This window comes from Marmota monax, unplaced genomic scaffold (genome assembly GCF_021218885.2).
Source record: "Marmota monax isolate L192 unplaced genomic scaffold, Marmota_monax_Labrador192_F-V1.1 WCK01_AAM20220418_F8-fsc00066, whole genome shotgun sequence".
Taxonomy (NCBI): Eukaryota; Metazoa; Chordata; class Mammalia; order Rodentia; family Sciuridae; genus Marmota; species Marmota monax.
This window is the reverse complement of record NW_026692805.1, coordinates 3,020,518-3,030,792: the sequence shown is the minus strand read 5'-3', so window position 1 is coordinate 3,030,792 and position 10,275 is coordinate 3,020,518.

The window sequence follows — 10,275 nt, the reverse complement described above, 5'->3', positions numbered from 1 at the left end:
CAATTGATTCCTTCCACATAAAATTTTTAGAAGCTTCAGGGTTGCTACAGATGACATGCTCCTGGCCCTCATGTGTGTGTCTCTTTTTGGTGGTCTCACTTGGTGACTGAGTCAGAATTACTCTCCCTTCTCTCCTCCTCCTCTTTGGACTTTTTACAACTCAGTTTCAGACTTCTCTAGAGTTTAAAATATTATGTGGCCTATCAGTAAGACAGGTTAGAAATCAACTTGGTGCATGAGGTACACAGCTCATGGCTGTGGTAGGGTTTGGAGAATTGGCTGGCAGGGAAGCTGGGAAAACAGTTGAGAAATTTCTGTCTTTTACTTGGTGTGAAAATTGGCTAACCAATATATGATTTTGTAATTGAACAGAGACTTTAAGTTTCTAAACTTTCTGAAAACTCTGTGAATTCAACTGAAGGTGCTTTGAACAATTGTCTGTTCATCAATTCAGATCTCTTCATGGATCCCTTCTTTCTGTCACCTGTCTTGTGTTTATTTTTTGTTATTTACTCTCTGAAATAAGGAGACTAGGGTCCTGGAGAGGAGGACAGAGAAAAAAAAATATGACTCTATTCTTCTTACATTGGGATCTGTTAATATTTTCTTGGGAATGGGAGATTAAATTGTGGGTAAAATGGGTTTTGGATATGTAATTCTAAGGTAGTATAGTACAGCCAGTGCAGTTGGGATTTAGTATCAGAAAGATTTAGACGTACTTAAATGGAGTTACAGAACTTGTGTGACCCCGGGCAAGTTCATTAAATTCAGCTTTAATTTTCTCATTTGTAAAATGGGAACACTATTCATTTCAAAGGATTGTTAAAGTATTCAGTTAGCTGATATATGGAAAGTCCTCAGCTATGTCTCCAAAATATAGGGATATTTATTGAGTGTTATCATTATGTCATTAGTTCATTTGAAATGCCCCAAGAGTCTGACGTGTGGAACATTTTGATTGTTCAACTGATGCAAGTGCTCCAAATAGTGTAGCAAGATAGTTTTTATTTATTTATTTTTCTTTTGGTACCAGGGATTGAGGCCAGGTGCTTAACCACTGAGCCACATCCCTGCCCATTTTAGTTTTTATTTTGAGACAGGGCCTCTCTAAGTTGCTGAGGCTGGCTGTGAACTTGGGATCCTTCTGCCTCGCCTTCCCGAGTCACTGGGATTACAGGTGTGCACCACTGCTCCTAGCATAGTGGTATTTTTCTAGAATTTAGTTGACGTTTCTCTCCCTTTCTCTATTCTTTTCTTTCTTCAAATCCTCTCTCTCTGCTACTACTTGGATGCCTGCGTCTGTATGTACAAACTATGCTATGCCACTAAAGACAACAAAATTTCATGAGTGGATGATATCAGTGTCCTAGAAAATGGACAAATTTATTTATATCAGATCAGGGAGCTACATGATCCAAAATTTCCTATTCAGTGACAGCTAGAAATTTTGGAAGCTCAGTTGCTTTTTCAGAGTGTATTTGGCAGTGTTCATAGAAAAGACACAAAAGAGAAAAGTTTGAAAATTTCTGCAGTTTCAGAGCTAAATATATCAGACCTGTCACATTGTGTAATCAATCCCCACTGCAGTGCAAGAACATTTAAAAATATCCAAATGATATAGTGCACACCTGATTTGTTTTTTATTCTCATGAGACTAATTCAATCCAATCACTGATGTTGCCTTTGAGCCCAGGCATTCCTCAGGCCCCAAGAACTTGGCTTTTACTCAGCCTCATATGAGAAAGCAGCTATAAACCATCACAAGACTGCATGGCCAACCTGCGCTGGTCCTTGATCTCACTGGGGTGGGACTGTTACAGAACTTTTTTCAACTTTGGTCTCAGAGGAACTTTCTGTAAGTATTAAGGGGGCAGAAAGAGACTTCTCTTCCCAATAGCTCTGGAATTAGCTTCAGCCAATAATCGTACCTCCAAATTATAGTACTTTCTGGTTAACTCAAGGCTGAATATACGAAACTGTGTGTCTTCACAATGACTCAGTGAGATTTGCTGGGCTGAATCCTAATAGTAACAGTGAAAACTTACTGACCGCATGCCATGCACTAGATTTTGTGCTAGGAACTTTGGTACTCATGACAACCCTATGAGATGATACCACTATACTATTTGAAGATCAGCTGAGGCCAAGATGGTTTAAGTTAGTGGCTGCACTACAGAGAGATGGGGTTTGAACTAAGGTCTGCCTAATCCAGAAGGCTGTGCACTTGACCTCTGGTAGAAGAGGCAGGCTTTAAGGAGTGGGAGACTTGGCCAAGGCCACATAGTTGTTAGTGTGACCATGACCCTGACCCTACATTTCTCATTCCCTGGCTGGTACTCTTCCTGTTACATTTTGCTAAAAGCACTCTATATTTTGGATTATTAAACTTTAAGGAGCTTATAAAACCACCCCATTTAGTCTAGCCTACATCTGGGAGTGATTAGAATAGCAAGTGCCGTTGAGTCAACTCACCTGAGTAGCAGGGATGGTGTCTTGGGGGAGCTCAATCATGCTTCCCTAGCAGTATTAGACGACAGTGGGTCTCAACCCTGAACAGACACTGGGTTACTTAAAAAAAAAAATGCCTGTGTTCACTACTGATTACATAAATAAGGATCTCTAAGGGTGGGGCCCAGGCACAAGTGTTTGCTATAAGCCCCCAGGTGAGCCCCTTGGGAGTCACGATTGGGAAGCATTGACTGAAGGTAAGGAGGAGTGAACTCTGAAATTCAAAAGCAGTTTATTTGCTGGAACATCACACCGTCTTGTTGGCTTATATCTCTGACTTCCAGAGAGAGAGAGAGAAAGAGAGAGAGAGAGAAAGAGAGAGAGAGAGATGCGTCCACAGAAATCAATTTATGCAGCTCTTAGCCCAGTGCCACACATGAGGAATCTCAATATTTGGGGTATGCTAATCAAAATAGATCAGGAATTTTAAATTTAGAATCAATTAATAATGGCTTCTCAAGGGTGGGAGGGGGCTGTGGGATTCCTGAAATGCATGATGTGTTTATCAAATGAGCATTTTCTTTCATAAAAAAAAAAAATGGATCTTCTCTTTTCTTTGCGTTTTCAAAGGCTTCTATAATCCAAAGATTAGGGAGTTTACAAAAATGTCTGTATCAGTGACTTCAAGAGCAGCTGAAGAACAGAGTCCAGAATATCAGAGCTAAAGTATCCAGGGTTCATGACTGTGGCAGCAAATGGCAATGGCCTGGGAGCTGTGGGAAACACTTTGTTGATATCACAACCTCCCACATTAGGAGTTTATAGTATGTGAACAGGGCTGGGAATCACCATTTTAAAGTTCTTCTGATGATTGTCATGAGTAGCCAGGAGTAAAAACCACTGGTTTGGTGGTTTCCTGGCCATGAGGTGAATGAGCTTCCTCTCCACTGCTCCTGCCATGATGTACTGTGCCACCATAAGCCCAAACCAATGAGGCCCATTTGTCACAGACTGAAATCTCCAAAACTGGGATCCAGAATCTATTAATTAGCCTTCCGTAACTGTGACAAAATACCTGGGATAAACAATGTATAAAGAGGAAATATTTACTTTGGCTCAGGATTTTAGAAGTTTCAATCCCTTGTCAGTTGGCTCCATTGCTCTTTGGGCCTGTGGCAAGGCAGAATGTCCTGGTGGGAGCAGGTGGGGAGGCCTATTTACCTCATGGTAGCCAGGAAGCAAAGAGGTGCAGAGGTTCCAATATCTCCTCCAAGGGCATACCCCCAATCATCTGACTTTCTTCCACTAGGCTTCAAGTAGTAAAAATTCTACCACCTTTCAATTTTGCCACAGACTGTTTACCAAATTTTGGCAGATAGGTCTTTTGGGGACACTCTAGATCCAGACTGTTTTTAAACTAACTATCTCAGGTATTTGTTACAATAATGGAAAGCTGAAAACCACAGAAGACCTTGGGTTTTCCAGCATTTGCAGAGTAAAGGATTGAATGTGATGTCCTTGCAGGATCTTAAAGGGGCCTGTGGCCACAAGTGATGTATGGGTGACTCTTAGCATTGCTGTCAGCATAACCAACAACACCTGGAATTTCTGGGTTGTTTGTCTAGATTCTAGACTTTCTTCTGTACTGCCACAAGAAACCAGGCTGTTTCTTCTATAGTCTTGTCACCTTTATTCACTATTAATAAAAATGATTTAAAAAAACTTGGAAATAAGATAAAAACTGGGCAGCAATCATGCCTTTTCAATATTTTATGGGGGCAAAGGTACGATTCACTATTTACTATTGTTTAAATTTGTTAAACTTAGAGAAGTTATGCAGTAAGGTGTAGATTTTTATTTGGTAGAGATACAATAATTTGTCAGAAAACAAAAAACAAACATCCAAAGTGAATAGTTTATTTCCCTATAAGATATTAATGCATTTGTGCCAAACCCAGCTATCTTACCATAACATTCATTTAGTAAATTGTCTATAAATACAGAGCTCCTCAAGTCTCTCCAAGTTGGTCTTAACACTTCTCTGATTCCCTCACTAATGAATGGAATGGATAAAATGGTTGACATGTGCTCATTTTATATTTGCTTGAAGAGTCATGAATTTACCTTTTGGAAGATGTACTTGAGCTGTCTGTGCACATGGTCCCCAAGGTGTGGGAGCTTCTGCTGTCCCTGCCTGTGTGGAAAACCCAAGGGAGCAGAATCAGCCTGCCATTGGCCAGTGTCCATTTGCATAGCATAGTGCTGGCACACACTTATTCAAATATTTGTAGAAAGCTGCTTGTTTCCTAAATTCCTTTTGTCCCTCCCCTCTCTGCTTTGATGACAAGGTTCAACTCCTTAGATCCTTGAGATTTGATCTAAGCCATCAAGAGGAATGAATGACTTCTTGAGAACTTGGGATCGAGCTTGAGCCACAGATGGACATATTGATACTCTTTTACCAGGGGTAAGACCCAATGAATGCTTACCCCACAAGGGCCCCTTTAAGTCTCTTGCTTAGGGTTTATGGCCCTGGCTTCATCTTAGAATTAATTGGGAAATTATAAAAGAAAACACCCCCATCAGGGTCCCACCTTCAGGGAGCCTGATTAAATCAAGAGAGCTAGGCCAGGCATTAGCAGTTTTGAAAAGCTCCCTCTGACTGTTCTGTGCAGCTAGCCCTGAGAACCACAGGTCTGCCATCTCCCTGAACTGCCCACAGGACTGCAGGCTGTGAGTCCCTCTTCCTCCTCAAATGTGTAAAGGATTGAATATGACTGTGTTCAAAGGGCCCAGGGGTGGTTTTCTATGAAGCACCCCTGCTAGTCTTCATGGTGGGCCCTGAGCGGCTCCAAAGTCCACAGAAAAATCTGAGTTCCTCAAAGATTCTCATCTTATCAGCAATCTCTGCTGCCTGCTTGGATTGCTCTCTAGTAGGAGGTCCTCACCCTCCCTCCAACCCCCACACCCCCATTTTCCTATTTTTCCTCTTTTAAAGTCCAAGTTCCTGGCAGCCACCAAAATATCTCAGAGGCAGAAACTAGTTTTGATAGGCTGTCAGCAGAGTTAAGACTGCAATTTTTAGCAATTTTCCCAAATCTCCCTTTTCTCAAGTACTTCTTTGGCACTCATTGGCAGGCCTTTGGGCTGCTGATGTGCACAGTACCCACTTCCCTGGCCTCCACCCCAGCTCTCCCTTGCTTCCCCCTCCTCCTCTTCCCCCTCCTCCCCTTCTTCTTCCTCCGCCTACAAAGGATGGCTGCAGCTCTGGGCTCTGAGGGTGTGCCTTTCTGGCCTCTCTGCCATCACAGTCTGGCAACTTCAAAGCTCCTGTCAACCTGTTTCTGTCTGCCCCTGAGGCCACGTGGCCTGGCTCCACTGCACAGGTCAAAAGTGCAGCCTCAGCACTCACCAGCCCTGCAGTGACCAGAGCCCCCTACATGTGAGGCCCATCCCCCACACCCCCACCACCACTCCATCCTGTTCTCTCCCCTTCTCCGTTTCCTCCATCCCCAAACAGTCTTTCTTTTGGAAAGATAAGGCTTTCCCCTCAGCTCCGGCATCTCTTTCTCCTGCCTCCCCTTTCTTTTTATTGGGGACTAAGGCGGCCCTTTGCGAAGGGTTGAGGGAGGTGGGAGGGGAGGTACATGGGTTTTTGCACAAATATTTAATCTTTTCCAATCTGCCCTTTTGCACTGCCTGTCAGTTCCTGGGGTTGAAACCACTCTGTTTGCTTTAGCTAGTAACAGGATACTGTTTTGAAAAGTGATGCAGAAGTCAGATTACTTATGAATCTGGCCTTTATTTTTGCATGAATGCTTTTCAAGGTAACTATAGATTTATTTTTTTCTTCCTCACCAAGAATTATGTTGCCAGTGGGGGTGTGGTAGGGAGCAGGCAGGGAAATCTAGCCAGGATTTTAACTTTTTACCCTATAACTTTGGAATCTCAGCCACAGCTATCTATTAAAATAAACTTAGCCACAGTTTCATGTGGCGTTTCTTTCTGCCATGATCTGCCTCTTTCCCTGTAGAATGTGTCATTATTTCACACAAAATGTGGTTCATCTTGTTTTGTGTCTACAATAGCTGTGAGAAGTCACCTGTTAGAACATACTAGAGAAAGAAAAATAGAGACGTAGAATATAACCAGTAGCTGTTATTAAAAGCCTAGTTTGTGCTGTGTGCTTCTGATATTGTTGCTAGTCCTTACCATAACTGTGCGGCACATATTGCTACCATTTTTTGGGGGGAGGGAGGGTACTGTGGATTGAATTCAGGGGCACTCAACCATTGAGCCACATCCCTAGCCCTATTTTGTATTTTATTTAGAGACAGGGTCTCACTGAGTTGCTTAGCGCCTTGCTGTTGCTGAGGCTGGCTCTGAACTCATGATCCTCCTGCCTCAGCCTCCCAAGCTGCTGGAGTTTACAAGAGGAGAAACAGAGATGTTCAATATCTTGTCTGTGATTCAAAGGATATGTCACAGAGGGATTAGCCTTTACCAGGCTCTGGTTAGATCTTCAGGATGCTCTCCTCCTTGCTCTGTTTGTACAACTATTGGCTTTGCTTTATGAACAGAGATGGAGGACCTACAGTCATGGTATGAAGTTTGGATTTGTCAGTATATTACCATTTTTTCCCCTCTCAATACCAACCAATAATAGATAATGGATCCTCATCGTTTGGCCTCAGCATCCCACTTCTAGTCTCAATTCAGGTCATCTCCAAAGTGTCAAGAAATCCATGGAATGATAGGACACATAAAGAATACATATTGAGGACTTTTGATGAGGTTTGGAGCAGAATAAGTCATGAGAAGAGAAAGGGCCTTTGCAAAAAATTGGCTCAGAGTTTTAGATCTGAAAATGCTCTCAGTGAACCCAAATATGGAATAACAAGAAAAAGAGGAAATAAATTCTGGGACAGCATAGTAACTATCATGGTCTTCTTATACATCGTATTTGGGAAAGTATTAATGTGATGAAACTTTTGTCCTATATAAAGTGAAATGAGCACAATGTAAAATCAAATACTCTGTTTCTCATGTTTTACACAAAATAGGAAAAAATGGAAGAAAAAAAATCAAAATATTAACAGTAGTTAGTGGTGAGACTACTTCATTTTTAAGTTTTGAAAAATATTTTCTGCATGTTCCACAGCATGTAAGGGTCATTGTCATACTCAGGGCCTAACTGGGGAGGTGACTAAAGCAAAAGAAAGGGAAAGGCCACCGCTGAGGACCGAGCTTCCTGTGGGTCACGTTGGGTGTTGTCAAAGCCTCGCATGAGGAAGCACATGGTCATTCCTGTCCTTTCTGCTCTCCGGTGACTCTGTGGCCTTCTGACCTCCTTTTCCTCTCTCTCTTGCTGTTGCTGTAATGTTTCCCAAAGGTCCATGTGTGTTGGGATGGCCTTAGGCCTGAGCCTAAGCAACGCCATTTTAGAAACTCCAGTTGAAACCTGCAGTCTTACCAGGCACACCCACAGGGCCCTCCAGTGTGGCCTTAAACAAGTCACTTCCCCTCACCCTGATAAACAGGGAAAGGGGAGAAGATCAGGGTAGAGACCACTGGACCAGATGTTTCTGACCTCAGGGTAAATGATGTCACTGAGAAATTGGTGGTAGCTGATAAGGATTGAAAGGGGGATCAAAAGCCCCCAAATTTAGTATAAATGGTAGAGTAAATGAACAGGGATTCAGCCAGACGAAACAAGGATACACTCGAGCTGGAGAGCCTGATGAGGACCTGACATCCCACCACTTGTCATCGTTCCTGATCCTCTGCATGATCCTCACCTCTCTCAAATCTTACCGCCTCGCCTGGACCTTGGTTTGAGCCACAACTCCTCCCTACGACCCTCTCAACTGGTCGTCCACTCCACGCCAAGAAAAGCCTGCCTTGGTTCCAGACCTGGTCACTACGGTCTGAGTGAGTGTGCGTCTGCTGGACTCAAAGCCTAAGACTTAAGACTTTTGAAATTAGCATGCAGAGGGAAGGTCTGTCACTAGCCTGTCCTGATTAAGTGTGTTTGCAGTGCTTAGAATTAACCTAGAATTGGTTGCTGTGAATTGATTATGTCTATTGCAGTGCCTAGCATTAAGGATTGTCATTTTCTTGATTAAAAACCTATAGAAATTGTATTGAGTAATTTGAGTGAATAAAGCATTGAAAGGGGCAGAAGCGCATGGACATTCTTTATTTCTCTCCTCGACTGTATATGTCGCAATTTTTCCCCCTCACAACAATGTGCTAAAGACCTAGTTCCCAGAGGTGTTGGGAGGTGCTGTGGACCATTAGGCAGTGGAGCCTAGTGGGAGGTTCTTAGATCAGTGTGGGCAGGCCACGGACAGGGACTGGGGGATCCCAGACCCTTTCTGTCTCTCTTTTTTGACTCGTGGCTTATGAGAATTAAGGAGTTTTTCTTCTCCATTTGCTCCCACCTTGAAGTGCCACCCTCTCTAGAGGCCCAAAGCAACAGAGGTCTGATCTTGGACTACAACCTCCAGAACAACAAATCAAAAGAAACATTTTCTCGTGATAAGTTAATTGCCTCAGGTATTTCATTATAGTAACCTGAAGTTGACTCATGCCCTATTTCTAAGGGAGTTCCATTGTGGTCTATATGTGTTATGGTTCAGATATTAAGTGTCCCCTGAAAGCTCACAAATGAGATAATACAAGAAAGTTTAGAGGTAAAATGATGGGGTTATGAGAGCCTTAATGCAATAAGTGAATTTATCCCCTGATATCGATTAACTAGATGGTAATTATAGCTAGGTTGGGTGTGAGTGGAGGAGGTGGGTCAGTGGAGGCATAGCTTTGGGATATATATATTTTGTACACAGTGAGTGGAGTGTCTCTCTCTCTCTCTGCTTCCTGGATGCCATGTCCCCAATATTTTCTTCTGCTACATCCTTCATGTGCCATGATGTTCTGCCTCATCTCAGGCCCCAAAGAATGGAGTCAGCTGTCTATGGATTGAGACCTCTGATGCTGTGAGCTCCAAAATAAACTTTTCCTCCTCTAATTGTTCTTGTAAGTTCTTTTGGTCACAGCAATAAAAAAGCTGATTAAAACAATATGCTTCTGCTCTATGCAGGATTCCTCCCTGATCAGAATCTGAAGCTTTCTCAGGCAGCCACTCTTGCCAACTGGCTGTATGAATTTTTGTGACATCGTTGCATATAAAGGGCCGCTTGAGGCTCCATGCTGAGCCGTGGAAGACATGCAGCACTCTGCCTCCTCAAATGATGTACGCTCTTCAATACAGAGGCACTGCAGAGGGCTCGCAAGTCCTGGAAGTCCCAATATGAAGAAGAAAAGGGAGTGGGTCTGTAGTGGCCAATTGTCCTACAATGGAAGAAATTATATTCACATTTAAAACATCTTATGTTTAAAATGTGATTTTTTTTTCTAATTGGAAAATGTAACATATTTTATTGTGAATTTCAAGTTTTGGAAATCTAGATGCTTTTTCTTCCATTTTGGGAACACAGAGGAAATGTCTAAGCTTCCTAATGAAGTCTTTGTTTTTAATTCATCTTGAAGATATTAAACTGTCCCCATAGATCTTTTGGGATTTGTGCCAAGGAAATAGATGTATGGAATACAGCTGAGGGTTTCTGCCACTCCCTGTCCTCAAAGAAACTAAAGTCACCTTCTTCCCCTGAATTCTGAAGATTCCTTTTGGGCAGAAGAGTTTTCTTAGACTCCCATCGGTCTACTATGACCCTTGGGGGAAATAGTTACCCTTTTTGTATCTCAGTGACCTGTATAAAATAAAAATTATGTTACTCAAGATTATTACAAAGAGTATTTTGAAAA